General features: G+C 42.2%; 1 protein-coding gene across 1 annotated transcript in view; it reads right to left on the bottom strand.

Moving 5' to 3' along the window:
- The window catches only part of LOC140737244 (flavin-containing monooxygenase 5-like), a 135,029-nt gene extending 126,716 nt beyond the window's left edge, over positions 1-8,313 (bottom strand). The window contains exons 1-2 of the mRNA XM_073063560.1: positions 8,115-8,313; positions 7,784-7,867 (exon numbers count right to left, since the gene is read on the bottom strand). The gene's annotated coding sequence lies outside the window, so the exon portion shown is untranslated. The remainder of the gene's footprint in view (positions 1-7,783; positions 7,868-8,114) is intronic.
- Positions 8,314-15,637: the final 7,324 nt, after the last annotated feature.

Raw genomic sequence — 15,637 nt, 5'->3', positions numbered from 1 at the left:
CCCAAGCTTTTTCTCCCCTTGTAAATAAATTCCTTATTATTAACACTGTGTCCAGAGCTCATGCCTTGAGACTCAAAGAACCTTTCTCATTTCCATCACAACACACGCGCACATATATGTATGTGTATTTTTTACTGAGTTAAGTATTGTATGTAACTAGTTTTGCTACAACAAGTGTATGGGACATTGGAAAAAAAAGTTGAATTTCCCCATGGGGATGAATAAAGTATCTATCTATCTATCTATCATGTGTGTGTATGTGTGTATGTATGTGTGCGTGTGTGTGTGTATATATGTGTGTGTGTGTGTATATATGTGTGTGTGTGTGTGTGTGTGTGTGAGTATGTGTGTGTGTGTGTGTGTGTGTGTGTGTGTGTGTGTGCGCGCGCGCGCATGGCCAAGTGGTTAAGGCATTCGTCTAGTGATCTGAAGGTCGCTAGTTCGAGCCTTAGCTGAGGCTGCATGTTGCGTCCTTGAGCAAGGCACTTAACCACACATTGCTCTGCGACAACACCAGTACCAAGTTGTACGGGTCCTAATGCCCTTCCCTTGGACAACATCAGTGGCGTGGAGAGGGGAGACTTGCAGCTTGGGCAACTGCCGGTATTCCATTAAAATAAACAACTTTGCCCAGGCAACTTTCCAAGGTGCAAATCAATGGTCTATCAAGACTAATGGAAGCCCCTCTATATAACACACACACACACACACACACACACACACACACACACACACACACACACACACACACACGCACACACGCACACACGCACACACACACGCACACACACATACCATTTGGCCCAACTTGTCCATGCTAACCAAGGTGTCTTCCTTCAGATCAGTGACCTTTCATAAGAACTAAAGAAGTTCTGATGAAAACATGAGGAAATCTGCAGATGCTGAAAATTCAAGCAACACACACAAAATGCTGGTGGAATGCAGCAGGCCAGGCAGTATCTATAGGAAGAAGTACAGTTGGTGTTGGGGCCAACACCAACACCTTTCATCAGTTGCTAACAGTAATCAAGTTTCTCTCCACAGTTGATGCTTAAATTGTTGACGATTTTCAGTACTTTTCTGTTTTTCTGGCTATAAACATCTGCAATATATTAGACCATAAGATATAGGAGCAGAATTAGGCCATTTGGCACATTGAATTTGCTCCACCATTCAATCAAGGCTAATCCTTTTCTCTCCCTCCTCCGCCTTCTCCCCGTAACCTTTGATGTCCTGTCCAATCCAGAACCCATCAAGTTCTGCCTTAAATACACCCAACGACCGAGGCTCCACAGCTGCCTGTGGTAATAAATTCCACAAATTCACCACCCTTTAGCTAAAGAAATTTCTCCACATCTGTTTTAAATGGATGCCCCTCTCTCCTGAGGCTGTGCCCTCTTGTCCAAGACTCCCCCGCCATGGGAAACATCCTTTCCACATCTACACTGTCTAGGCATTTCAACATTTGAAAAGTATCCATGAGATCTCCCTCATCCTTCTAAATTCCAGAACTACAGACCCAGAGCTATCAAGCATCCCTCGTACAATAACCCTTTCATTCCAGAATCATCTTTGTGAACCTCCTCTGAATCCTCTCCAATGCCAGCACATCTTTTCTTACGAGACCAAAACTGTTCACAATACTCAAGGTGAGGCCTCACCAGTGCCTTATAAAGCCTCAACATCACATCCCTGCTCTTGTATTCTCGACCTCTTGAAATGAATGCTAACACTGCAGTTACCTTCCTCACCACTGACTCGACCTGCAAGTTAACCTTTAGGGTGTTCTGCACAAGGTCTCCCAAGTCCCTCTGCATCTCAGATTTTTGGACTTTCTCCCCATTTAGAAAATAGTTCCCACATTTACTTCTACTACTAAAGCACATGACCATGCATTTTCCAACATTGTATTTCATTTGCCACTTTCTTGCCCATTCTCCTAATCTGTCTAAGTCCTTCTGCAGCCTACCTGTTTCCTCAACACTACCTGCCCCTCCACCAATGTTTGTATCATCTGCAGATAAGGCAACAAAGTCATCTATGACATCATCTAAATCATTGATATATAACATAGAAAGAAGTGGTCCCAACACCAACCTCTGCGGAACACCACTAGTCACTGGTAGCCAACCAGTAAAGCATCCTTTTATTCCCACTTGTTGCCTCCCACCAATCAGCCAAAGCTCTAACCATACCAGTAACTTTCCCGTCCACCTGAGTATTACATCTATCACAAATGGCATTAATATTGGGAAAAATATGGGTTAATTTATCCTTTGACATATGTACCCAATGCACTACCCTGAACTGTATCAAGGATTGATGGGCACAAATAGATGCAGTACTTACCGGATGAAAAATTTTACTCCATTGATTATCTGAAGGTAACTCTTGAAATTCCAATTCCCAGACAACTTTAATTTTATCATTAGATATCATTCGTAAATTCAATAACCATTTATAAATTGTAGCTATTGATCCTCTTTGGAGCGGTTTAACCTGGAAGAGGATATCTATTATATTAGACGGATAAGCAGAGAGATAATTTGGAAGCAAAATACGTAAAAAAAAATTCCTAATTTGTAAATATCTAAAAAACTGTACATTGGATAAATCAAATTTATCCGCTAGCTGAGTAAAAGACATTAAACAATCCCCTATAAACAAATCCGAAAAAGTTATTATACCTTTGGTTTTCCAAATTTAAAAAGCCTGATTTAAAATTGAGATCCTATTTGTGATAGATGTAATACTCAGGTGGCCACTTTAACTCGTATGTTTTGGTCTTGCATAAAGTTGGAGAACTTTTGGAAAGATGTTTTTAAAACCTTATCTAAAATGCTGGATCTGGATTTACAACCAAACTTATTTACAGCTGTTTTTGGGATTATTCCATCGGAAGCAGGATATATTCCTGCTTCCGCTCAGTGGATCATAGCCTTTTCAAACTTATTGGTTAGGAAAGCCATTTTACTTAAATGGAAGGACCCTAACCCTCCTACTGCCTTTTATTGGCTTTCCTCTATCATGTCCTGTTTAAGTCTAGAGAAAATAAGTCGGACATTGGATACATTCTTTAAATTTGAAGAAATCTGGCGATCTTTTATTTAATATTTTCATATGATCTGATTTTTGTACTGATTCTCTTCCAGCTATTTTTTCAGAAACTTGGATTTGATCAGAGTCTCTCTTCTCTTGGTTTTTCTCTCGGGATGGACTGCCCAGTCCTTTTTTTCTGTTTAGAATAGTGGGTTTTTTTCCTTCTCTTTTCTTTTATACAAAAATTTCTAATAGTCCTTCCTTTCTTCATAAATTGATAAGAGGAGTTATACATTCTATATCAAATTCATACTTTGTAGATCAACACTGTGTGATTCTGATATTGTTTATTTTACCTTCTGTATGTACTGCTATTGACATGTATACCAGATATTCTCCTCCTGTTTGTATACACACTTTTTAAAAAATCAATAAATAGATTGAAAAAAGAAAGAAAGAAAGAAACTTTCCTGTCATACCATGGTCTCCTAACTTGGTTAGTAGCCTCATGTGTGGCACCTTGTCAAAGGCTTTATGAAAGACCAAATATACAACATCTACTGCATCCCTTCATCTATCCTACTTGTAATCTCTTCAAAGAATTCCAACAGATTCATCAGGAAAGATATTTCCTTAGGAAACCAGGCTGGCTTTTCCTATCTTGTCCTGTGTCACCAAGTATTCCATAACCTCATCCTTTACAACTGACACCAACATCTTCCCAACCACCAAGGTCATGCTAACTGGTCTATAATTTCCTTTCTGCTGCCTTGTTCCTTTAGAGTGGAGTGACATTTGCAATTTTCCAGTCCTCTGGCACCATGCCAGAGCACAATGATTTTTTTTTGAAAGATCAATTCTAATGTCTCCATAATCTCTACCGCTACCTCTTTCAGAACCCTAGGGTGCAGATCATCTAGTCTGGGTAACTTATGTACCCTTAGGTCTTTCAGCTTTTTGAGTACCTTCTCCCTTGTAATAGTAACTGCACTCTCTTCTCTTCCCTCATACCCTTCAACATCTGGCACCAGCTAGTGTCTTCCACAGTGAAGACTGATGTAAAATACTCATTTAGTTCATCTGTCATCTCCTTGGCCCCTGTTCTGATTTCTCTGGCCTCATTTTCTAGTGGACCTACATCCACTCCCAGCTCTTGTAGTTTTTTTTACATACTTGAAAAAGCTTCACTATCCACTTTGATACTGTTTGTTAGCTTGCTTTCATATTTCAACTTTTCCTTCCTAATGATTTTTATAGCTGCTCTCTATAGGGGTTTAAAAGCTTCCCAATCCTCTATCTTCCCACTAATTTTTGCTTTGTTGTATGCCCTCTCTTTTGCTTTTACATTAGCTTTGACTTCCCTTGTCAGCCACAGTTGTGCTACTTCGCCATTTGAGTATTTCTTCACTTTTGGAATACACATGTCCTGCACCTTCCACATTTTTCCCAGAAACTCACACCGTTGCTGCTCTGCTGACATCCCTGCCAGCAGCTCCTTCCAAATTACTTTGCCAGCTTCTCTCTCATACCACTGTAATTTCCTTTACTCCACTGAAATTTTGCTACGTCAGACTTTACATTCTCGCCATCAAATTTCAAGCTGAACTCAATCATATTGTGATCACTGCCTCCTAATGGTTCTTTTACCTTAAGCTCTCTAATCACCACCGGTTCATTATATAACACCTGATCCAGCATAGCTGATTCTCTAATGGCCTCAATGACAAACTGCTCTAAAAAGCCATCTCATAGGTATTCAACAAGCTCACTCTCTTAAGATCCATTTTCAACCTTATTTTCCCAATCGACCTGCATTTTGAAATCTCCCATGGCTATCATAACATTGCCCTTTTGACACACCTTTTCTTTCTCCCGTTGTAATCTGTGGTCCACATCCCAGCTACTGTTGGGAGGCCTAAAAATAACTGCCATCAGGGACCTTTTACCCTTGAAGTTAATGAACTCATCCCACAAGGATTCAACATCTTCCAATCCTATGTCACATCTTTCTACTGATTTGATGCCATTCTTTACAAGCAGATCCACACCACCCCCTCTGCCTACCTTCCTATCCCTCCGATATAATGTGTAACCTTGGACATTCAGCTCCCAACTACAACCATCCTTCAGCCATGATTCAGTGATGGCTAGAACATCATACTTGACAATCTGTAAAAGTGTAACAAGATCATCCACCATATTTCTAATAACACTTTGAAAACTGTATTTGCTGCTTTTGTTGATTCTGCATCCCTAATACACTGATACACACCCTTATGACTTATCATCCACCTGCCCTTCCTGACTGACTGCTTTATTATCATTTGTTCTATCCCGAATCCCTTCACTCTGGTTCCCACCTCCTGCCAGGTTAGTCTAATCCCTCCCAAACAACTCTAACAAACCTGCCCGCGAGAATATCGGTTCCCCTCAGGTTCAGGTGCAACCCGTCACTTTTGAACAGGTCAGAGCTCCCCCAGAAGAGATCCAATGATCCAAGAACCTGAAACCCTGCCCCCTGCACCAGCTTCTCAGCCATGCAGTAATTTGCCAAATTATCCTGTTTCTACCCTCACTGGTGCGTGGCTGAGACAGCAATCTAGAAATTACAACCCAGGAGGTCCTGCTTCTCGGCTTTCTACCTAGTTTTCTAAATTCTCTTTTCAGGACCTCATTGCTTCTCCTTCCTATGTCATTGGTACCAATATGTACCAAGACACCTGGCTGCTCCCCCTCCCTCTCCAAAATGCTGTGGACGTGATCTGAGACGTCCCTGACCCCGGCACCTGGGAGGCGTCATACCATTTGGTGTACCATTCATGTCCATAGAATCTCATGTCTGTTCCCATGACTATTGTGACCCCTATCACTACCGCTCCCCTCTTCTCCCTCATTCCCTTCTGCAGCACGGACCCATGCTCAGTGCCAGTAATCCAATCTCTGTGGCATTTCCCTGGGAGGTCATCCCCACGACAATATCCAAAACAATATACTTTTCATTGAGGGGAACGGCCACAGGGGTGCCCTGCGCTGACTGCCTATTCACTTTTCCATTTCTCCTGACAGTCACCCAGCTACTCGCCTCCTGCAACTTTGGGGTGACTACTTCCCTGTCACTCTGATCGATTATCTCCGCACTCTCCTGTACAAGCCCAAGGGCTGCTGCTCCAGATCCCTAACATGGTGTTCTAGGTCTATTGCAAGTAGCACCAGTGACCCAGGTTCAATTCCTGCCACTGCCTGTAAGGAGTTTCTGTGTTCTTCCTTTGACCATGTGGGTTTCCTCCGAGGACTCTGGTTTCCTCTGGTTAATTGTGTGGTGCAGGGTCATTGGGCTGGAAGGGCCGGTTACCGTACTGATCTCTAAATAAATAAATTCCCTTCTGTTTCTCTTTCTGTGCAAAGATACGTCAGCTCCCAAAGGCACACCATTCAAGTTGATTTCATACCCTACATGGATGAGATAGCTGAGCTGATCGGTGTAAAACCCAACATCAGGCACCTCCTCCTCACTGATCCACAGCTGGCATTTCAAGTTTTCCTTGGCCCCTGCACACCTTTCCAGTTTCGATTGATGGGACCTGGAAAATGGCCAAAAGCCCGGGAAACCATCTTGACACAGTGGCACCGCACCATCAAGCCCACTAAAACACGCGTGGTTCCTAGTAGTCAGCAAAATGCCTCTTGGCCAATCCTGCTGAAATTCTTGCCTGTACTGGTGGTGCTCTGTGCTGTTTATCTAATTCTCTATTAGTCAGAAGTCCAACGAGGAGTTCAGCTCGGCTTCTGTTGCCAAGCCAAATAACAATGGAGATTGTTTCGCATCCAATCGTTTCAAACGAACTGTAACTAATTATGTTATTGACTACACTTTGAAAGAGCTCAAGTGCCTTGAATGAAACACACCTAGCGTATTATTCACATTTTAACTGTTCAGACAACTCTAATCTTGTATTCTAATATTTAACATTCATTGAATAAATCCCTTCAGAGATAGCCAGTTGTCTGAGGTGTTACGAGTGACTGAGGGATCTGCACTCCATTTGGAGTTTGCAATTTGGAAATGAACGAGGTGAACAAGCATGTTGTGATCTGAATATGCCAGAAGTATTTGCACACTTTTTCACAGAAGTTGTACTTTATCCCAGAAGTGGAAGTTTGGCTGTGTTGGTCATACTCGACAACTGTTAAATTTCAAAACCCAGACCAAGGATGGAGCATGGTCCATGGGTTCATTTCACATCCTGACCAACATTTCTCCATCAACTAATGCCCAATTAGGCAGTTTTATCCCAGACCTTTCTCTTGTAATCGGGGATTTTACTGACATATATGGATCTAACTGAAAAGTACAGAACTTAATTGTGTTTTTTTCTGAAAATGGTATAATAGTGTACTATATTTGTTTCTGTGAATTGTTAAGTAATTCTGAAAGATGCTTACCTAATAATATTCAGATTTACAATTATTTAACAACTCTAACTTTTTTTTAAAAGATCAGACTAAAATGATAATCGAAGCATACGCAGGGAACAACTGTAGTAATTAGCGAATAAACCCTGCTGGCTTTCTATTCTCATACTTGATTAAGGGGGAAAGTATTTACAAACTTGTTCATATGACGTACTGTATCCCGGTAGTGGAAGTTACCAGATTGCATCACAAACTCAGTGTGGGTCAGGTCACTGCAGTGAACAAATTATTCCGGAAGTGTTTGTGTTGGCAGAACATTCCATTCACTTACGTGCTCAGGATTATATCGATCAAAAATTTTTTCGCGAAGTAGATCAAAGTAGACCTTTTGTAGTGCTGACAGGTATTTTTCCGTCTAAACGCAAAGAGAAAGCCTTACAAAACTGCTCCTCCCCTGTGCTGTCATGCCCGTGTTGTCAGCGGTCGCACTCGAGCAACAAGTTTGTTTTAACCACAAATCCGAGCAACGCACTCAAAATGCTGGAGGAATACTGACGGGCCAAAACTTTTTTCCATAGATGTTCCTGGCCTGCTGAGTTCCTCCAAAATTTTGCGTGTTGTTTACGTTTAAAATTATCATTCTGTGTGGCGGCCTTACTCACCCGTTCAGTCACAGTTCACAACCTCGGCTGCCAGCCAGTCTCAATAATACTGGTGCAGTGTGTAAAGTTCCGGTCGGGTACGATCTGTGCCTGAGCGCTGTGTGTGTTTACTTGTACATCTTCCCGCTGTCATGGAGCAACCCCCAATTGTGGTATTGATGTGACTCGGACACCGCTGTGGACTGAACCACCACGCTTATTCAACGGACTTCCATTTTTCTTATTCCTTCCCTCCCCCCGTCTTAACATCATACGCACTCTGACCTACTAATACTCACACAATACATTACATCCTCCTTCTCAAGATATTTTTTACAACACTGAATTACCAAACCAATGCCTTTCTTACATTGCAACAGACATAACATAAACTAAAAAAAAATTAACTTTTAATTAGCTTTCAAGAAGGAGCTAGATAGGTATCTTATGGCTAGGGGAATCAAGGGATATGGGGACAAGGCAGGAACCGGGTATTGATAGTAGATGATCAGCCATGATCTCAAAATGGTGGTGCAGGCTCGAAGGGCCGAATGGTCTACTTCTGCACCTATTGTCTATTGTCTATACTGTATTCGACATTGTATCTTACAATACTAACAGCAGTGTATTTTCTTTTACTAACATAAACTAATAAACCTTTTATTTCACACCTTGGAACTTATAGCATGTGTGACTTTGCCTCAAACTGTGTGAGACTGTGTGAACTAGGCTCTGTATCCAGCTGGAAGTTTGACTTGTCTCCCAGACCGTGTGTAACACAACTGTGACTATGCTTGTCCTTCATCAGTGTCAGTCTCTTGAGTGACCTCTGCGTCTTTGCGGTCTGCATCACTCTTGGTGTCGTTTGTTTCCATGTCTGTATCTGTGGAAATGTCCTGTGCATCTGTACGTGGAAACTCCCTCTCGCCTGTCTTCTGTAGATGCTTCATGTTCCTCCTGTAGACTCTTCCATCTGGCGTGCAAACTATGAAGGATCTTGGTTGCTGATGTCTGTTCACAACCACAGCTGGTTGCCAAGTGTCTCCTCTCTGTATTCTGACATTTTCACCTGTATGCAGATCTGGTAACTGTCTTGTATGTCTGTTATAGTAGCTCTTTTGCTTTATTTGCTTGTCATGACCTTGAGCATTACTTTCAGGAGTCAGTAGAATTGTGGCTGTTGGCAGCTTGGACTTCAGACGACATCCCATCAACAGCTGTGCAGGAGAGAACCCCACACCCTCAATCAGTGTGTTGCAGTATTCAAGCAGAGCAATGTACGGGTCACCGTTGCTGCTTTGTGCCTTCTTGAGCATGTTCTTCACAGTTTGTACAGTTCTCTCTGCTTGTCCATTACACTGAGCGTGCCCAGGATGGGAAGTAACATGTTGAAATTCCCAGCTTTCTGAGAACCCTCTAAACTAACCACTGGCATATTGTGGACCATTGTCACTGACAACAATATCTGGAATACCATGTCTTGCAAATGTCGACTTCATTGCGGTAATGACACCTTGACTGGACAAGTCACTTAACTTGGTGATTTCCGGATATTTTGAATAGTAGACCACACAAAGCAGATATTCTGCACCATTGAAAGAGATCTGTGCCAAGCTTCTCCCATGGTTTTCCTGGTAGTGGGTGGGGAAGCAGAGGCTCTCTTGGATTGCTGTTTTTGTTTTCATTACAGACAGCACACTGAGACACAATGTCCTCTATCTGAGTTGACATACCCGGCCAATACAGAATGTCCCTTGCTCTTTCTTTACATTTCACTATCCCCAGGGGTGACTCATGAATTCTGTTGAGCATTTCCTGTCTCATTTGATTTGGTACGATGAGTTTTGCCGTTTTGAACATTAGTCCTGATGCATAGCTGATTTCCTCTTTATTTTAAATGTCCAGTATTTCTGCATTTCCTTTGGAACATCTTTTCTTTCTGTTGGCCATCCATTCATTGTACTGTTTTTTAGCATTTGCATTTCAGGATCATCCGCAGTCGCTTTCCTGATCATGTTTAACTTCTCCTCAGAGATGGGTAGCTGAGGTGTAACCCAGTTGACCTCCAGCTCTCTTCCTAGCAACTCTTCCTTTTGCTCTTTGAGGTAAGCATGGCTCAAAGCATCAGCGATGTGCAGTTCTTTTCCTGGCTTATAGGTAACTGTGAGAGTGTACCTCTGTAGCCTGAGAAGCATCCTTTGCAGCCTCATAGGAGCTTGGTGAAGTGGCTTTTTGAAGATGCTCTCAAGTGGTTTGTGATCACTTTCAACCTGGATTTCTTTGCCATTCACATATTGGTGGAACTTCTCACACCCATAAACTATGGCAAGTAATTCCTTCTCGATTTGAGCATATGGGCGTTGACAGTCTGTGAGTGCTCGTGATCCATACGCCACAGGCCTCCCATCCTGCAGTATAACAGCTCCTATTCCCTCCGAACTGGCATCCACAGACATTGTCACCAGTTTATTGACATCATAGAACTTGAGTGCTGGTGCATTGGTAACCAACTGCTTCAATGTGTCAAAACTTTTCTTTTGTTCATCTTCCCAATGCCATTCAGTGTTGCTCTCTAGTAGCTTTTGAAGTGGAGCACTGACCTCTGATAAGTTGGGAATGAACTTGGCAAGATACTGTATCATGCCCATGAACCTCAAAAGTCCTTGCTTGTCTTCAGGTGGTGGTAGCTGTACCACAGCCGTGACCTTTTCATTATCTGGTTTTAGCCCATCAGCGCTGAGTACGTAACCTATGTATTTGATCTCTGTAGTTCTGATCCTACATTTACTTTTGTTCAGTTTTAGGTTGTACTCACGTGCTCTCTCCAGAAGCTTCCTCAATCTCTGATCATGTTCCTCAATTGTGTCACCCCATATCAGCAAATCATCAATGATATTGACCACTCCGTCCAGGCCTTCAACCATTTGTGCCACGGACCTCTGGAATACCTCTGATGCAGAAGGAATCCTAAAGGGTAGACGCAGGAAATGATATCTCCCTATGGGTGTGTTGAAAGTGCATAATTTGGAACTTTCTTCATCCAGCTTGATCTGCCAGAAACCTTGATTTGCATCCAATACTGAAAAGTGTTTCGCATTAGACATGCGGGAGACAACCTCTTCAACTGTGAGCAGCGGATAATGCTCTCTTTTGATGGCTTGGTTGAGATCTTGTGGATCCATGCAAATCCTCATCATTTTTTTCTGTGACCACTGTCACTATACTATTCACCCAGTCAGTCGGTTCTATTTGTCTCGTTATGACTCTCATCTGTTCCGTTCTGTGTAGCTCGTCCACTACTCGATCCCTGAGAGCTACTGGAATCTTTCTCGGAGCATGTACGACTGGTGCAACAGTTGGATCAATCTGGATATGGTGTTTCCCTGGTAAACATCCTAATCCAGAAAACAAGTCAGCAAAGTCTTTGAGAATGTAATTTTCTTTCTCAACACCATAGATTCGCTTCACCAATAGACAATAGACAATAGACAATAGGTGCAGAAGTAGACCATACAGCCCTTCGAGCCTGCACCGCCATTTTGAGATCATGGCTGATCATCTACTATCAATACCCGGTTCCTGCCTTGTCCCCATATCCCTTGATTCCCCTATCCATAAGATACCTATCTAGCTCCTTCTTGAAAGCATCCAGAGAATTGGCCTCCACTGCCTTCCAAGGCAGTGCATTCCAGACCCCCACAACTCTCTGGGAGAAGAAGTTTTTCCTTAACTCTGTCCTAAATGACCTACCCTTATTCTCAAACCATGCCCTCTGGTACTGGACTCTCCCAGCATCTGGACATATTTCCTGCCTCTATCTTGTCCAATCCCTTAATAATCTTATATGTTTCAATCAGATCCCCTCTCAATCTCCTTAATTCCAGCATGTACAAGCCCAGTCTCTCTAACCTCTCTGCGTAAGACAGTCCAGACATCCCAGGAATTAACCTTGTGAATCTACGCTGCACTTCCTCTACAGCCAGGATGTCCTTCCTTAACCCTGGAGACCAAAACTGTACACAATACTGCAGGTGTGGTCTCACCAGGGCTCTGAACAAATGCAAGAGGCCTAGCTTTGTGCATGTTGCTTTGCCCAGTATTGCTGGAACATGTTGCTGTATTATCTCAAACTCTATCTTGTGTTTTTGTCCTTTGTACACACAGGTGAGTGCTTTCTTTCCCAATGGCGCCATCATGTGGCCTAAATATGCAACAAGCTTGCAGGTGAATTTTCTGTCTTCCTGATGTCCAGTGAATTGAATGTTTCTGCTGACATTACATTGCACTTTGCCCCAGTGTCAAGCTTAAATGTCACATTCCTCCTGTTTATTATCAGATCTTGAGTCCAATCATCTTCATTCTCCATCTCTGCATTGTCAATATTCTTTATGCATACCTCCTGTTCCACGTCAACTGTGCCAATGAACATGTCACTGTTGCCCTCACTCTGTTCCACAGCATGCATTTTCCTTGCGTGCTCCTGCGAATTGCACATCTTTGAAAAGTGATTTCTTTTCTGGCATAACTTGCATGTCTGACCAAAGGCTGGACATTTTCTGTATCCATGTTTATAACCACATCTGTTGCAGTTAACTTCCTTTCGGTCATCCTATGGAGCTGGTTTTGTCCGACTCTTGTCAGTTTTCAGTATTTATTTTGTGCACTTCAATCTCTTCATTGAGTACTTTAACTTGACTTGACGTGATCTCGCTGGCACGGCAAACATTAATTGCCTTCTCTAATGTAAGATCCGCCTCTCTCAATAGCCTGCCTCCCACTTGATCATCTCGTATGCCGCATACAATCCTGTCACGTATTAAAGAATCATGCAGTTTTCCAAACTCAGTCTTTTTCCTTGTTCTTCAAATCTGTTACATAGGCATCTATGGTCTCTGTTGGTCCTTGAGCCCTTGTGAAAAATGTGTCGGATGTACGGTAGGTTTTTTCTCGGTTCGCAGTAATCTTGAAACTTTTTCTTCAACATTTCAATTTTATCTTGCTCATCATCTTGGAAGACAAACGTGTTGCAAACCTTATCGCCTCTGCCCCCCACCACTGCAGAAACGTAGCACATTGCACTTTCTCCGTCTTTTCAGCTACGCCGCTAGCGGTGTGAAACAGCTCAAACTGCTGGATCCGTATTTTCCAGTTCTCAGCAAGATTACCTTGTAGGCTTAAACTTGACGGTGGCTGTAACTGTGACATCTTTAACGTGTCTTCTCTTCCTTTTTTTCCACGATTTCTTCTGACACCATGTAGTATTGATGTGACTCGGACACCGCTGTAGATTGAACAACCGTTTATTCAACAGACTTCCATTTTTCTTACCCCCATATGCACTCTGACCTACGAATACTCACACAATACATTACAGGTATATTCTCTGGTGTGTGTGTGTGTGTGTGTGAGGCTGAATCAGTGGGTGGAGTTCATAGGGACGTGGAGAGAATGAAATGGGATTGTGCTGATGCTGTGCAATAATTCTGTCACCTGATTCAACTTCCCTTCTTCTTGTTGAGTTAATTATCTGCTTTTGAAATAAAAGGAAAAGACTGACCTTTCCAAATGCTACCCAGCCCGCTTTCCAATCTGCTCATCATTTGTATTGAGCTACTGCCTGATACGGTTATTTTTGTTGATTTTTACATGAAAACAGTTTCTCTTCCAATTTACATTTAAAATTTTGTCCGCGGGCTAACCTCAATTTGTGTAATCTTTTACACTGCAGAACCTAAATGGTTATAGAGTAGTTCAACATGGAAGTAGGCTGCTTGGCCCAGCTGGTCCATACCAACAAAGATGACCATTTAAGCCAATTCCATTAGCCTATACAGTTGTCCCCGCTTTACAAATGTTCACTTTACGCCACTTCACTTTTACAAAAGACCTACATTAGTAACCTGTTTTCACATTACAAAGCGGATTTTCGCTTTTAGGAAAATTTTTCCCATATAAATTAATGGTTCTTTGCTTTACGCCATTTCGGCTTAAGAAAGGTTTCATAGGAACGCTCTACCTTTCTAAAGGTGGGGGGGGACACCTGTATTTAGCTCATACCCCACCCCCAGCTCTCTTATCAGTATACCTGCCCATATGTTTTTAAAAATCTTGTTACTGTATCTGCCTCAACCACTTTCACTGGCAGCTTGTTTCATGCATTCTTCACACTTTATGTGAAGACAATGTTCCCCTTCAGGTCTGTAGTGTACAGATCTACTTCTTTTAGCACAATAACCCGCCTTAGCACTAATTATTGACTGACATCCATGTGCTTTGATTTGTTGCTCTCTCTGCAAGGTAAATATAAAAGTTAACCACCTCCTACTGCATGCCTTAATTTTATTTTGATACGTAGTGATACAGTCACAACAAATTGGCGACGAGTACGAACCTGAATGTCAGCGAATATCACCAAATGCACTAGAGGGTTGGACTATATTGTAATGTTGATGGTGTGGATAAGGTGAAGAAAGCCTCTACTCTTCTTAGCTTAGTATAATCTCTTATTCAACCTAGTAACAACCTGGAAAGCCAGCAAGCAAGATGTTTGATGAAATTGTTGAAATTTTACAAAATCACTTGAGCACAAAACTGCTAATAATAGCTGAGAGAGTTAGGTTTCACAAAAGGAAACAGTCAAAGGATGAACGCATTTCTGAATACTGTACATGGCAGAATTTTCTAATGTGCTAATTTTCTCAGTACTCTGACTTCGGAGATTGGCTTTCTGATGAATTAAGGGGCAGGCCTGTATAGTCAAAGCACTGTCAGAAAGAGACCTAACCTTGGAATGGGCATTGACCATTGCAATATCAATTGAGACAGCAGCAATGAATGTATCAGAATTAAAGAGTTTGGAATGTGAAATGCACAAAATTTCCTGAATGGTGCAAAGGGCCAAAACTGTTATTGATGTGGTAGATTCTCCATTATGTAAATGACTGTTGTTCAAAGAAAAAGTTTGCAGAAAGTAGCACAGACAAAGCCACATAGAGAGAGTGTACAAGTCTGACAAAAAGCACAACGAAAGAGAAAAACCACACTGAAAGTTTCAAACACAAAACCAAACAAATGCATAAAGTGACTGAACGTGAGACTGAATCAGACAATAGAGACTCTGACAAAGGTGAGCTGTCATGCCTAGAATTGCATAGCATTACTGTAGCAGATCACGAAATCATATGGATGACAATAATGTGTCTGGTGTAAAACTGAAAATGGAGCCGGAGACAGGGTCAGCTTCCTCTGTAATTTCAGAGGCTGACTACAACAGACTGTTTTTAAGCTTCCATTAGAAAAGACCTCGATGATGCGAAAGACCTACACGGGCATAAATGTGCCTCCCAAAGGCAAACTGAAAGTGAGTATGACGTGTGGAGGCAAAACACTGCATTTAGAGCTTTATGTGTTGAGAAGTGGAGGGCCAGCACTTTTTGGATGTGAGTGGTTGAGAAAAATCCAACTAGACAGGTACACAATCAAAGCTCTCAATGTGTCATCAACAGGCAACTGCAACCCAAATGGTAGCACTAACCAGAGACTGT

The sequence above is a fragment of the Hemitrygon akajei genome, chromosome 12 (genome assembly GCF_048418815.1).
Source record: "Hemitrygon akajei chromosome 12, sHemAka1.3, whole genome shotgun sequence".
Lineage (NCBI taxonomy): Eukaryota > Metazoa > Chordata > Chondrichthyes > Myliobatiformes > Dasyatidae > Hemitrygon > Hemitrygon akajei.
Note: the sequence above shows the minus strand (reverse complement) of the source record. Positions and strands in the feature narration are given on the sequence as shown.